This window comes from Dermochelys coriacea, chromosome 2 (genome assembly GCF_009764565.3).
Source record: "Dermochelys coriacea isolate rDerCor1 chromosome 2, rDerCor1.pri.v4, whole genome shotgun sequence".
In the NCBI taxonomy this organism is placed as follows: Eukaryota; Metazoa; Chordata; order Testudines; family Dermochelyidae; genus Dermochelys; species Dermochelys coriacea.
Window position 1 is genome coordinate 74,977,145 of NC_050069.1, and position 13,127 is coordinate 74,990,271.

Genomic DNA, 13,127 nt, shown 5'->3' on the forward strand with positions numbered 1-13,127 from the left:
CCCCCACCGATATCCATGGAACATGATTAATGTACCTTGGGAAGATAAAATGTTGAGTCTTTCCTGACAGGATCTGTTCAGATCCTGTGGTATCTACATCACTTATCTTGTCTGGTGTGAAGTTCAGCCAAATCAAGTCTCATCTGTCCCTCCCATTCTCAACACAACTAATTGCTCAATCCTTAGGCACAGGTATTGAAACCAGGGTAGGCTAAGACCCCTCTAATTGTAATACTTTTCCATTTAGCCTTTAACTTTGTTTCCAGTGGAAACAGTCCCAGTGTGTTCTAAATAAAAAGTGTTCTGCTCAAATTAGAGGTACACAAAAACAAGTGGGGCACCCCGTTGTGCAAGACCTCTCTCCCCACAAAAGTCACCCCTCAATTCAGGTGTCGGATATTTAAATGTGATAATCCATGTTTTAAAACTAATCAAAACAGAAGTCCTGGATTCTGCTTCCCTTGCTAGTACATTGACACCTCTGTTACTATGGTGACAAGAAATGGATTCTCTTTTCTCTAAATTTAAGTGCCAATTCCAAACATATTTTGCTAATGAAAATCCTTGCCAAAAAAACACCATGCAAACCAAAAATAAAACAACTAACCAAACAAGCCTCCCACTTATGAACTTGTGTCTGTGGGGCATGAGTGCAGGGTTCATTTAGTTGCAGCAGCAGATGATTTAGGCCACCCCAGCCTGCAAGTTGGCCAAATATCTGAGAACATAATACATTTACCATGATAACTGTGAGGGAGATGGTTAGTCTTGACACACCGCTGAAAAAAGAAGCAGCTCCAACAGCAGCAAAGAGTCCCTGATCAATCCATGCCCCTTGTTCATTCGTCTGAACACCAAAAATGGACACAAGAATCAGGCCAACTATCCTGCCATATAAAGCTCCTGTGTACCTGCATGTGAAGAGAAGAAAATGAGGACACTACTTTTGCCAGACACGCTATTTTGCAAGATTAAATTTTCTTCTCTGCTAACCCAGCATTTCATTCTGTCTGTTCTACTTTTGTAACACAGCACTGTTCCAGTAGCACCAGGATCATAGAATCATAGAATATCATAGAATATCAGGGTTGGAAGGGACCTCAGGAGATCATCTATCCTTGGAGTTGGGCTGGGAACCCAACTAGCCAGTCAGCTGGGGGAAAGTAGGGCCTGCTGGCCCCCCAGGACAGAGAGGAGGCTGGGATGGGGACCCCTCCAGATGGGGTGACCTCAGGCATAAGCAGTCAACAAGGCATGGGTGAATTGCAGTGCCAGGGGGGGATCTAGAGAAGGAAGACATGGCAACCATCCAGAGAAAGAGCACAAGGTAAAAGCGTGGGCCACTTTGCATGGGGCAGGGAATTGGGGGGACAACGGGCAATGGTTGGGGGCAGGGAGCGCTGGCGGAGGCTAGTTCAGAGCTGGGGGTGGGGAAAGGGGGTTGGAGCAGAACTGACTAGTTCAGAGCTGTTAAGGGTGGGGAAAGGGGACTGGAGCAGAGATTGAGGCATCTGAAGCAGAGTTAGCGGGATGAGGGGAGGTGGGGTGACGGGATCCCCTCGGGGTGCAGCCTGGGACAGTGGAACCGCTGTGCCCCCTTAACTCTCTCCAGCCTGGGCTGTCTCTCACAATGCCTTGCTAGTGACTAGCAGCAAGCTCCTCCAGGCACTGTGATCACTCAGCACAAGAGCATGTGGAGCCCCACATCCAGGCAGATTGCATGAATGCTCCCAGAGTCACTCATGAATCACATGGAGAAAGGGACCAGCCAAATCCCCCCAGCTCCCAGGACTGTACCCCAGGAGTATACCATCTATACAAATGTATTAATTAGTTCACCACTTCAACAATGGAAAGTGGTTATACACCAGCCTTTGACAAACCTGATTTGCCACACACTTCATACAAACTCACTGGTAAAGATAAACAGTTAAGCAAATTTATTGACTATAAAAGATAGATTTTAAGAAATAATAAGTGATAGGCAAAAAAAGTCAGAATTAGTTCCCAAAAGAAATAAAATATAAGCCTGCAGTCTAAACTCTCAACCCTATTAGACTGGACAACATCTAGATTAAGCCGTTTTTCTCACCCCACTGGATATTGCAGTCCTTAATATAAGGTTTGTTCCTTAGACGTTGGCCAATCTCCTCTGTTGGAGTCTTGTCTTCTTCTCAGTGTCTTCGTTTCTTGCAGCATAGGTGGGGGCAGGAGAAGGGCCCAGTATGTCTCCACTCTGTCTGTTTTATACCCTGAGTCCATGTGCTTGGAAAACATAAGTCCAGGCATGTCTGGGGGCATTGCTGAATTTCCAGGCAAGGTTGAGAAATTCCCCTAGTGTGGCCTCATGCAGGTGAGTCACTGCATTGTAGCTCCCTTGCTGGACAATGGTTGTTAATTAGTTGATTGATACCCTGCCTGTGTGTTGGTTACTTTCCTTCCTGTTGCCTCTGGGGCTGATTACCCAATTTACAGCATGTTTTAGTGACAGCCATACCACACAATTCTCATAACTTCATATGCATTAATGCTATACATATATGGACAGAGAAATGACTTTCAGCAGATCATAACCTTTCCCCTGATACCTTAACAAAGCATGCCTTGTAAGGTAAGATCATGATTATATAAAAATGAGGACTATGGGGGTTCCAGAACACTCCCCCAAGGTATAGAATATCACAGTGGGTTGGAATAGAGCTAGACGGGACCAAGGGGGGTGCTGGGGAAGGGCAGCTCCAGGAAGCACGGGCAGAAGGGGAGCTAAACAGGACCTGGAGAGTAATTGGATCAGGACTGGGGGAGCGGAGGACTGGATTGAAGGAGGCTGGAGCAGAGTTGAGGGAGACAGGATCAGAACTGGAGCAGAGCAAGGGAGGCCCATGGGGAAAGCTGAGGATTTATAGGGGAGTCATGAAGGGGCTAGAGGGAAGCTAGGCAGGAGTTGGGGGATGGGAGGAATAGGCTGAGGCTATGGGGAATTAGGCAGGAGCTGGGAGAATCTAGGCAGCAGCTGGGGATTGGAAGGGTTGGACTGAGGCGGGGGGGCAGATGATTGAGGCAGGGATTAGAGGATGAGGGGGATGGACTGAGGCTGTGCAGGAGCTCAAGGGGAGTGGATTCTGGAATTGGGAATGGAGCCCCAATCTATTTTCACTATGGTCCTCTAGGGCTTTGTTATGCCACTAATTTAGTGCCTATCACTGTAGCCTCTAGTACAGTATTGAATTACCTACCAAGTTTCCCTCACTTTGTATGAAGAGAGTAATATATCAACTGCTTTTCAGAAAGAAGGGGCATAGTATGATGCAATATTTAATGATCTCCAACATCCAGTGACAATGGGGTTTAGAGGAATACATTAAGGCCTGATTGACACTAAGAAATTAGGTCAGTATAACTACATCACTCGGGTGAGGGTGAGGGGGAGGGAAATCCACACCCCTGAACAACGCAGTTAAACCAACCTAATCTCCAGTATATACAGTACTAGATCGATGGGAAAATTCTCCTACTGACCTAGCTACTGCCTCTCGGGGAGGTGGAGTACCACAGATGGGAGAACCCCTCCCATTAGTGTAGGTAGTGTCGTCACCAAAGCGCTACAGCTGTGTAGCTGTGCCATTGCAGCATTTTCAGTGTGGACAACCCTAAAATGACAGGGATTGGTGTATCAATCAGGCCAATCCAAACAACAACAATCTGCACTTCTATAGCTCAAGCCTGGAATCTCCAAATGGTTTTTAAAGCATTAAATATACTTCACAACAACCCTGTGAAGTAGGCACAGACAGTATTATTATGTCCATTTTACACATGGATAAAATGAAGTGAAGAAAGGTTATCTGCCCTAAATCATACAGTGAATCACTGATGAAGCCAGGAATAGAACCCAGGAGTCAGAGTCCCAGTCCCTTGCATTCAACAAAAGGCTACACTGCAGCACAAGAATTTTCAGTACAGACAGCCTTGCTAAAATGGTGAAATCGTTGGGTTTAGTCATAGTTTTAAATTTCTTTTACAAGAAATAAAATTTACAAAAATATGAATTCAAGCCTTGAATAAAGTCTTGGGTTGTATAACTATTCTCCTGTCAGAAGAGATATTATATTACCGGAAGCTGGAAGGATTTGGAGAGCATCATATCTCATTATTACTCAATGTTTTTTCCATTTACTTGTGTAACTGATATGTTTTATTGCTGCATGGCATCCAGGTATATTGGGCCGTAGATGTCAGGTTACCAGTTCTTAGACACAGGAATTGGCTGTTAGACATATAGACTACCCAATATCTACTTAAGCAAAGACGTGCCAGGCTTTTAGCAACTACTTTCTAGTGAAAAAATGATTTAGATATTGTGGTAAATTGCCAGCACTACTATGATGGGTCTCACACTTTCTCTTCTGGGGAGGGTGTTTCAGGGCACCATTTCTTGCCCCTTAACTAGGGTATTAACTGCCCTAATAGTGTCCCAGAGGAGGGGAGCGGAGAGGGAGGGACCCAGGCCTGCCCTATACTCTGGGTCCCAGCCCAGGGGCCCTAGGGATAGCAGTAAACCACTAGAACTAACAGTTCCTTCCCCTGGGCTACTTCCCTCTCCTGCCCTTCAGCTTGTGGGGCTTCCTGCCCTCCCTCTGCACAAACCAGGTGTCCCTTTACCTAGGGTCTTGGTCTTCTTAGCCCACCACAGCACTTCTCCAAACTCTCCTCTGCTTCCCTCCAAACTGCTCTCTGCTCCAACACCAATCCACTCTGTTTCAACTCCTCCTCTCTGCTCCAACACCAATCCACTCTGCTTCCACTGTCTGACTGAAGCAGGGGGATTTTATCATGTGACTGGCTTCAGGTGCTTTAATTGATTTATAGCAAACTTTCTTCCCTCTACAGGGAATAAGGCTCCCTTCTAACACTCTCCTGCTGCATCACAATATCAATTCTCAGGGGAAAAAAGGGTTGGGTAAAGAAAAGCCAGAAGATTTCATATTACAAATCTCAAACTATCTCAAACGCAGGGATTCCTTCAGTGCCTAAGTGATATTATCTTGGTTATACGTTCTCCAGTCATCAGCAATTCATCCTTTATAGGTTGACTACATCAGTGTTCATACTACATCCTCCCACCATTACTGTAAGGATTCCGCACTAGTACGCAGCAACCTACTCACTGACGACATTGGTCTGAACCACAAAGGCAAGACCTAGAGGCAAACTTCCCCAACATTTAGATGCATTCGGGCTGAGGGCTTAGACTCAGTCCACTGTGGATACGGGGTCCAAATGCAAAGTCTGAATCCAAACTACTATTACAGAGACGAAACCAGCTTGCTCCAAATGTCAGGGATTTCCAAGTTTAGGGTTTTGGTTATGGCCCATCCATAGCTACATGGGGATGTTTTCTCCCTCATTTCCCTTCTTCAGTTTTACCCCTCTACCCAACTAAACTCCTGCTGCGTCACCCTGTTCCAGCAACGTGACCCAGTGAAAGCAATGATAGCATTCCTATTGACAGCCTTCATTTTCCAACCCCTATGACTGCCTCACCAACATAGACCTTTCCTATATATAAGCTATGAATTTAGATATGCAATACTTACAGCATGGGTATAACCAAGCCACTAGCAACAGCAGAACCCGCAGTCCAGCAAGAGAGAAGGAAATAAAATGCCAGAGCTGTAATGAGAGAGGTATATCCAAATTCTTCATGAGTCCCACGTTTGAACAAGTACATGATTCCTCACTTACCATTCTCAGCTAGGAGTGCAGCCGCTTCAAGGGAGAGAGAAAAGAAAAGCAGGGTTACAGATAGTTAAAGAGATTCTTTAAAAATACCCACTAACAGTTCTTATATCTTTCAACCCTGATTATGATTAAATAAAGTTCAGTCAACAGGTTGAACCTACAGTGCTAGTTGAGGTATACTAGACTTCAGGAAAATTAGAGCCATTTGTGTTTTCAGTCTGCAGTCTGTGATATTTTTTTAGATGACATAAATGGAGAGAAACAGTAGCCAGTTAGCCAAAAAAAAAAAAAGGAACTTCTTGGCTTCTCCCTTTCTTAATCTCTCTGATAGACTCTCTTTTCCTCTCCTATAAACCTCAGAAGTGCTATAATACACAAACTTCCCAACTCACACATTTTAAATGGGGGGACTCGGTTCTTCTGGTATGTCTCTGGAGAGGGAAAATAAAATCCACTTGAAAGAAAACCTATATTGCAGCTAAAGATATTTGGAGACCAAGTTCAAATTACACAAAACACAATGTATTCTTAGCCACCATTCAGCAGACTTCTCCTTACCTTGATTAAAGGTTTGATTGGAATATTTGACTCCATCTGGTCTATCCACTATGTGCCTGATGGACAACTATATTCTGAAATGTCTCTCTCAAATGGGCTTATGCTTAAAAATTAAAGGAAAAAGGATTATATTAAATGGATGAGTGTAACACAGAGCATCTGTACAAAATATATTTATTGGACACTTCTGATAGATATCTCCCAGAAGGAATGCCCTTCTGTATCTTCTCTAGTAGCCCAATCCAACTCCCTTAAAGTTGACTACTAATAAACTAGGGCCATGTTCCACTAGATATTTTCCTGCCACTGAAAAAGCTAGTTTCCAAAATTAAAGGAGTCATGGGTTTCATTCTACAATGCTGGAGAAAAAAATTCTATTTTAAAAATCCGGTGCCCAACCTGGTCACGATCTCCTTACCAGGTGAGTATTATTGTAATACTATAAAATATCATCAGCACACCAAATTGTTCCTAATATATATTTCTCTCTATGTAAGTCCAAATTACAGGGGCCCCAAGACCAGAGTGGAGTTTGCAGTTTGGATTGTTTTTTTTTTTTTTTGCAAAGGAGAGAAAAGCCACGTGCACCTTGTCGGTACTAGGTATTTCATTTCATACAAACTTGTAACCAATGAGATGTGCCTGTTAGCATTAACCCTTCTTTCCTGTCTCTTTGTCCTTTTAGACTGCGTGTGTGTGTGTGTGTGCGCGCGCGCGCGCGTTAAGGCAGGGATTGTGTCTTTCTTTGGGTTTGGAAAGTACCCATCACATTTTAGTTATTACCACAAACAATATGAACCCCATTTGTTCCACCAACAGCAGGAAATTGGTGGTGACTAGCCCACCTGATCCCTGCTCAGAACTCCAGAAGAAAGTGAAAACACATCAAGATTCTAGCCAATATCCAGAGCAAGAACATTTCTTCCAGACCCCAAACTGGCAACCAAAGGAACACAGGATTCAACCCAATTTTTGATTTGCCTTCTTATATCAGTCTCACCCACACAAAAGAGATGAATTGCCAATTTTTAAAAAAGTGACACACACAATAGCCCAAGAAAAACAACCTTCTTATCCCTGTCTTGGGTCAGAAATTATATAATTAGTCAATACACTCATCAGCAACATCTCATGTCTTTTCCATTCTCACTCCCATATTGCAAGAATGCCCGAACCCCTGGGCAATAGGATAGTGTGAGGTAGGTCTCTCTCAATCTGTTCTGCTGGAGCTGATCCATTTTGTATAAAATATTTGAATAGTAATTGGGCCAAAGAGAGAGAATCATTATGGCACTAACCTAAGATGTGGAAGACCCAAAATTCAAGTCCCTGCTCCAATGGCTATTTAATTATTTATACACAATGGAACAGCTTTAAGAGCAGAGATTGAGCGTACTCTGCCCCCAGACTATCCCACAGCCCAGTGATTAGTACACTCACCTATACTGTGGGAGACCCCAGTTCAAATCCCTTCTCCACATCAGGCTGAGGGGGGAACTGAACCTGAGTTTCCACATCCTGGGTCAGTGTGGTCCTCCTGGCCATTTTGTGAATATAGCCGTTCTTTTTAAAAATGTAGCTCTGAAAACAAAATATTTTGTTTGACAAACTAATTTTTGTTGACTTTTTCAATTCAACAACATTTTTAAGAATTTTCATTTCAATTGGACCCAACTGCAGTTTTTTTGTTACTTTGTTTTTTCGGGGTTGGGTAGTTTGTGGGGTTTTTTTCAAACTGACAACGGACTGAGGAATCAGTTATTTGCCCTGCTCTAGCATAGGCCAGGCCTAGATGTGTTATGATAGGATGTATTCTATGAAAAAAAGGCAATGGGGAAGAATTTTTGCTATTTTTGTGGAGACATTGAAATGAGCACTGATTGAGGGGTCATAATACATTGGAATAGGCATATCCCAGATGATCAGTACTAACTTCCTACAATTGCAAGGATCAATGGATCTCAGTCATACACGGTCTGCTTCTCTGTTTCTAAGAGACTCATGAACAAGGCTTTAGTCCACTTTCATTCTTGTGATTTATTATAGCCAGAAGCCTGGTGAGACTATGTATAGCCTGGTAGAGTTCATGACAACCTATCATTTACTTCTCTTTAGGTCTATCCAGTTTCACTGGGATGGAGTCTTTATGACTGGGCCTATTTAAGCTGCATCACACTAAAAGTTGGCGTAAAGACTGACAGCTTCTAACACAGATCAGCTGGACAATTTTTGATTCAAAGACAGGCAAAAAAAATAAAAGTCTTGTGATTTCAGATGCACTTTCTATGCAACTTTAGAACAAAAATAGCTTTGTTTTGAAAAAATGACGTTTTGCAAGTAGTTAGCCCTTAAAATATATATAAAAAAAAAAGATGTTCGGGTGAAGGAAAAGGCTTTTCCCTATAAAGATCCAAAGAGCTGTGATAAGTTTGCCAAATCCTGATATTAAGAAGGTGACAAGTTTTTGTTTTTTCAAAAGAAAAGAAAATCTTTACTACAACACACAGGATTTATTCATGTAACATAGATCAAATGATACTCTGAAACTAGTGGTATACAAAGTAATATATGTCTGCACTTTTATTTGACTTTTGTAAGGCACTCAGAATCCATTGTCTTGAGTAGCAAATAAATCTTCATATAAAATTAATGCAATATAATATAATGTGCTGCCATCCTTTTCTATAGAGTAATTGCCAACATTTTTATGGCTGATTTAGAGCAACGCTTCCTCAGCTGTCGTCCCCTAATGCCCCTACTCTACTTGCGCTACATTTATGACATCTTCATCATCTGGACCCATGGAAAAGAAACCCTTCAGGAATTCCACCATGATTTCAACAATTTCCATCCCACCATCAACCTCAGCCTGGACCAGTCCACACAAGAGATCCACTTCCTGGACACTATGGTGCTAATAAGCGATGGTCACATAAACACCACCTTATACCGGAAGGCTACTGACCGCTATTCCTACCTACATGCCTCCAGCTTTCACCCAGATCACACCACACAATCCATTGTCTACAGCCAAGCTCTACGATACAACCGCATTTGCTCCAACCCCTCAGACAGAGACAAACACCTTCAAGATCTCTATCAAGCATTCTTACAACTACAATATCCACCTGCTGAAGTGAAGAAACAGATTGACAGAGCCAGAAGAATACTCAAAAGTCACCTACTACAGGGCAGGCCCAACAAAGAAAATAACAGAACGCCACTAGCCATCACCTTCAGCCCCCAACTAAAACCTCTCCAACGCATCATCAAGGATCTACATCCTATCCTGAAGGACGACCCATCACTCTCACAGATCTTGGGAGACAGGCCAGTCCTTGCTTACAGACAGCCCCCCCAACCTGAAGCAAATACTCACCAGCAACCACACACCACACAACAGAACCACTAACCCAGGAACCTATCCTTGCAACAAAGCCCGTTGCCAACTCTGTCCACATATCTCTTCAGGGGACACCATCATAGGGCCTAATCACATCAGCCACACTATCAGAGGCTCGTTCACCTGCGCATCTATCAATGTGATATATGCCATCATGTGCCAGCAATGCCCCTCTGCCATGTATATTGGTCAACCTGGACAGTCTCTACATAAAAGAATAAATGGACACAAATCAGACGTCAAGAATTATAACATTCAAAAACCAGTTGGAGAACACTTCAATCTCTCTGGTCACTCGATTACAGACCTAAGAGTGGCTATCCTTCAACAAAAAAGCTTCAAAAACAGACTCCAACGAGAGACTGCTGAATTGGAATTAATTTGCAAACTGGATACAATTAACTTAGGCTTGAATAGAGACTGGGAGTGGATGAGTCATTACACAAAGTAAAACTATTTCCCCATGTTATTTCCCCCACCCCCCACAGTTCCTCAGATGTTCTTTTCAACTGCTGGAAATGGCCCACCTTGATTATCACCACAAAAGGTTTTCTTCCTCCCTCCCCTCCCCAACCTGCTGGTAATAGCTCATCTTAAGTGATCACTCTCCATACAGTGTGTATGATAAAACCCATTGTTTCATGTTCTCTGTGTGTGTATATAAATCTCCCCACTGTATTTTCCACTGAATGCATCTGATGAAGTGAGCTGTAGCTCATGAAAGCTCATGCTCAGATAAATTTGTTAGTCCTTAAGGTGCCACAAGTACTCCTTTTCTTTTTGCGAATACAGACTAACAGCTGCTACTCTGAAACCTGAGATAAACTGTCATTTAACTTAAACTTTGTCCAAATCCCCTAGATTCTTCACAGATACTAGCTAGAAAAAGATATATACTTGGCTGCAAGATCAAAATCAAATCTGAAGCTCACCATCTATATAACATCCCTATCAAATTTACATACATTTAATTGTATCACTCTTACATGACACTTGCCATCTTAGGCCCCTACCTGAAACTTATTCCTTGCTGTTGTACCTTCTGCCATGCAAAGGCCTGTTGAAGTCAAGTGAGAGTCATAGGTACAGATGGAACAAGTTGAAGGTTGCATGGAACAAGTTGAAGGTTCAGTCCACTACAGTCTAATCCAAAGCCTACCAAAGTCTGTGGGATCTTTCCATGGGCTTTGAACCAGGCCCTTAAAGTGTAAGTTACTTGAGCTAGGGACCATGTGCTCCTATATGTTTGTACTATACATGGTAAATTGGGGATCCATTCGATTGGGTATTCTGGCTGCTACCACAATACTAACTTTAATCCAATTACTTTTTCTCTCTTAATGGATCAGACATGAATAAGTAAAATGCACCCCATTCCAGAGGATCAGTGGAGGACCCTCCACCCATATGGAGGGTGAAAGAAGGATAAAGGAGTTGGAGGCGCAAGTGGTGTTCTCGTCCATCCTCCCCGTGGAAGGAAAAGGCCTGGGTAGGGACCGTCGAATCGTGGAGGTCAACGAATGGCTACGCAGGTGGTGTCGGAGAGAAGGCTTTGGATTCTTTGACCATGGGATGGTGTTCCATGAAGGAGGAGTGCTGGGCAGAGACGGGCTCCATCTTACGAAGAGAGGGAAGAACATCTTTGCCAGCAGGCTGGCTAACCTAGTGAGGAGGGCTTTAAACTAGGTTCACCGGGGGAAGGAGACCAAAGCCCTGAGGTAAGTGGGAAAGCGGGATACCGGGAGGAAGCACAGGCAGGAATGTCTGTGAGGGGAGGGCTCCTGCCTCATACTGGGAATGAGGGGCGATCAACAGGTTATCTCAAGTGCTTATATACAAATGCACAAAGCCTTGGAAACAAGCAGGGAGAACTGGAGGTCCTGGTGATGTCAAGGAATTATGATGTGATTGGAATAACAGAGACTTGGTGGGATAACTCACATGACTGGAGTACAGTCATGGATGGTTATAAACTGTTCAGGAAGGACAGGCAGGGCAGAAAAGGTGGGGGAGTAGCACTGTATGTAAGGGAGCAGTATGACTGCTCAGAGCTCCGATACGAAACTGTGGAAAAACCTGAGTGTCTCTGGATTAAGTTTAGAAGTGTGTGCAACAAGAGTGATGTCATGGTGGGAGTCTGCTATAGACCACCGGACCAGGGGGATGAGGTGGATGAGGCTTTCTTCCGGCAACTCACGGAAGCTACTAGATCGCATGCCCTGATTCTCATGGGTGACTTTAATTTTCCTGATATCTGCTGGGAGAGCAATACAGCGGTGCATAGACAATCCAGGAAGTTTTTGGAAAGCGTAGGGGACAATTTCCTGGTGCAAGTGCTAGGGGAGCCAACTAGGGGGAGCGCTTTTCTTGACCTGCTGCTCACAAACCGGGTAGAATTAGTGGGGGAAGCAAAAGTGGATGGGAATCTGGGAGGCAGTGACCATGAGTTGGTTGAGTTCAGGATCCTGACGCAGGGAAGAAAGGTAAGCAGCAGGATACGGACCCTGGACTTCAGGAAAGCAGACTTTGACTCCCTCAGGGAACAGATGGCCAGGATCCCCTGGGGGACTAACATGAAAGGGAAGGGAGTCCAGGAGAGCTGGCTGTATTTCAAGGAATCCCTGTTGAGGTTACAGGGACAAACCATCCCGATGAGTCGAAAGAATAGTAAATATGGCAGGCGACCAGCTTGGCTTAATGGTGAAATCCTAGCGGATCTTAAACATAAAAAAGAAGCTTACAAGAAGTGGAAGGTTGGACATATGACCAGGGAAGAGTATAAAAATATTGCTCGGGCATGTAGGAAAGATATCAGGAGGGCCAAATCGCACCTGGAGCTGCAGCTAGCAAGAGATGTCAAGAGTAACAAGAAGGGTTTCTTCAGGTATGTTGGCAACAAGAAGAAAGCCAAGGAAAGTGTGGGCCCCTTAGTGAATGAGGGAGGCAAGCTAGTGACAGAGGATGTGGAAAAAGCTAATGTACTCAATGCTTTTTTTGCCTCTGTTTTCACTAACAAGGTCAGCTCCCAGACTGCTGTGCTGGGCATCACAAAATGGGGAAGAGATGGCCAGCCCTCTGTAGAGATAGAGGTGGTTAGGGACTATTTAGAAAAGCTGGACGTGCACAAGTCCATGGGGCCGGACGAATTGCATCCGAGAGTGCTGAAGGAATTGGCGGCTGTGATTGCAGAGCCCTTGGCCATTATCTTTGAAAACTCGTGGCGAACGGGGGAAGTCCCGGATGACTGGAAAAAGGCTAATGTAGTGCCCATCTTTAAAAAAGGGAAGAAGGAGGATCCTGGGAACTACAGGCCAGTCAGCCTCACCTCAGTCCCTGGAAAAATCATGGAGCAGGTCCTCAAAGAATCAATCCTGAAGCACTTAGAGGAGAGGAAAGTGATCAGGAACAGTCAGCATGGATTCAC

At 44.0% G+C, this 13,127-nt stretch overlaps 1 long non-coding RNA gene across 1 annotated transcript; it reads right to left on the reverse strand.

The window, feature by feature from the left end:
• Nucleotides 1-2,244: 2,244 nt before the first annotated feature.
• On the reverse strand, nucleotides 2,245-7,609 carry LOC122458457. The gene is made up of 3 exons (XR_006278510.1): nucleotides 7,599-7,609; nucleotides 3,607-3,608; nucleotides 2,245-2,456 (listed from the first exon to the last, which is right to left on the reverse strand). It is a non-coding gene; the product is annotated as an uncharacterized LOC122458457 (long non-coding RNA).
• Between the last annotated feature and the right edge of the window lie 5,518 nt (nucleotides 7,610-13,127).